The sequence below is a fragment of the Neodiprion virginianus genome, chromosome 4 (assembly GCF_021901495.1).
Source record: "Neodiprion virginianus isolate iyNeoVirg1 chromosome 4, iyNeoVirg1.1, whole genome shotgun sequence".
NCBI classification, from domain to species: domain Eukaryota; kingdom Metazoa; phylum Arthropoda; class Insecta; order Hymenoptera; family Diprionidae; genus Neodiprion; species Neodiprion virginianus.
The window spans coordinates 10992501-10995000 of NC_060880.1; the positions used below are offsets into that span (position 1 = coordinate 10992501).

Genomic DNA, 2500 nt, shown 5'->3' on the forward strand with positions numbered 1-2500 from the left:
GGAGTAACTATGACTCTCTTAAGTGGGTTGTGGCTGGGTGTCGGAGCGGTGGTAGAGTGCTCGCGACGTCCTAGCTGCAACACACATGTGCCAACCGTCACCTCCTCGTGGTGAGAGTCGGGCAATGGGTGCGGGTATGACAACCCGCATCTAGCTAACGACGGTTGGCTGTCGGCCGCCCAAAGACGGCTCCCCTCGGGGAACCGTCACGTGCCCACCGACCGGCCACTGGCGGGCGGCCGATAAACGGCGGGGGCTTAAGGGTGGGGGGGGTTGCCAGCCCTCCCCACTAACTTTCAGCAGGCTAGCAACGACAGAAAATTATAAGCAGAACCCGCCGCGTGCCTCAGCCCGGCGGGCCTGCTGAAACAAGCACCCGGGGGGAGCTAGCCGGTCCCCCGGAGGTGGCTGTGGGGGTAGTGGACGACCCCACGCCAGTCCCTGAGGAAGAACCGCACCCTAATGACCCAAACCCAGCACCCGAGCGGTATGCCTGCGGTGACTGCGAGCAGGACTTCGCTACAAAGCGAGGGCTCGGAGTTCACCGCAGGATACGGCACCCTGTGGAAGCAAATGCGGCCATTGAATTGCCCGGCGCCAAGCTCAGGTGGAGGGATGAAGAGTTGCGTATGATGGCACGCGAGGAGGCTCAGGCCACCGAGCGAGGAGTGAGGTTCATGAACCTACATCTCCTCGCTCTGGTCCCCGGTAGGACCCAGGAGGCGATTAAAGGGGTCCGGCGCAGGCCGGACTACCGAAGAATGGTTGAGGCAGCCCAGCAACAACTAGAGGCTGCCCACTCGCCCCCTGGGACTTCTACCAGACTACCGGGACGAAGGAGCCGTTCGCTGCCGTCACCGCGTGAGCGCTCTCCCTCCGCCGATCCAGCAAGGGTAACACCTCCCACCCCAGCGGCACCTGCTCCCGCTACAACTTGGGGGCAGGACCTTGCCGGAGCTATACGTCGTTTGATTGTGATAGCCCGGCAGGAGGAGCATCATCGGGCCAACGAGTTGGCCGACATCGCTGATGATGCTCTGGTTGGGGGGAATACAGACGCCGCCATAATCGATTGGTTAGGCAGAGTATTTCCCCCTACAGCCGCTGCAGCTGGATCCAGGCGCCGCGAGCCGGCCGCAAACCCAATTCGCCAGAGGTATGGAAAGCCGCCGTCAAGGAGGACACTGCGTCGTCGTGAGTACGCCAGAGTCCAGACCGGGTGGAGAAACAATCGACGTCACGTAGCTCGGGAGATCCTAGAAGGAGGCCCCAGTTCGTCCAACCACACCTTGGACGAACTAATCACGCACTGGGGCCCACTCCTTGGACATCCGTCCAAGGACTATGCAGGACCTTCTAGGATCCCGCCTGAAAGACCCGAGCTACGATACACGTGGGACCCAATCTCCGTTGAGGAGATTGATGTCATCAAGGTCCCCGTGTCGTCGTCACCCGGTCCAGACATGGTCACGGCGAGGCAGTGGCGCGCGGTATCAACATCTACCCGCGCGCTCCTCTATAATGTCGTCATGCTTAAGGGGGGGTTCCCAAGACAACTCCTTCAGAGCCGGACTATCTTTATTCCGAAGAAGAAGGTACCGGAAAATCCTGGGGACTACCGACCAATCTCGATTGGCTCGGTAGTGGTTCGCCAACTTCACCGCATTCTTGCTGTCCGCCTTAGATCCGCCAACCTTACCGACGATCGCCAGCGTGCGTTCATTGCGGCCGACGGAACGGCCGAAAATACGGCCGTCCTTGACGCCATCTTATGGACGGCCCGCACGCTGCGTCGCGAGCTCCACGTGGCTACCCTTGATGTCGCTAAGGCATTTGACACGGTAAGCCACGAGGCGCTCGCAACGATCGTTGGACAGCTCGGCCTACCCACCGGCTTGGTGTCCTATGTGGCCGAGCTGTACAAAGGCGCTACCACCAGGCTGGCGGCGGACAGAAGAATGTCCCCTCCGGTACCAGTCCGGCGCGGAGTTCGTCAAGGAGACCCCCTCTCGCCGATTCTTTTCAACCTGGTCGCAAATAAAATCCTTGCGGCCGTGCCCTCTGAGGTCGGGTTCATCCTCGAAGGCGAGCGGATTGCCTGTCTCGCGTTCGCGGATGACCTGACCCTGATAACATCCTCCAAGTGGGGAATGCAGAGGGCACTCGCTAAGGTTGAAGAGACGGCAGCTGGCATGGGGCTGATGCTCAACCCGTCCAAGTGTACCGCTTTGTCTTTGGTGCCCGCCGGTAAGGTGAAGAAGGTCAAAACCGTAGTCGAACCGTTGTTTCGACTACGGGGCGGCCCTCTGACCCAAACCGGCGTGCTCCATAAGTGGAGTTACTTGGGCGGCGAGTTCAGCCCCGGGGGGCTTACGACTGTCGAGGCCGAGCTTGGAGCGGAGCTCAATAACATCACCAGAGCTCCGCTCAAGCCGCAGCAACGACTAACTATGCTGCGGCTCTTCCTGCTACCCAGGGTCTATCATCTACTGGCCCTGGG

General features: G+C 60.7%; 1 pseudogene; it reads left to right on the forward strand.

The window, feature by feature from the left end:
- LOC124304216 (uncharacterized) overlaps positions 1 to 2500 on the forward strand; it is a 7662-nt pseudogene that overhangs the window by 2722 nt on the left and 2440 nt on the right.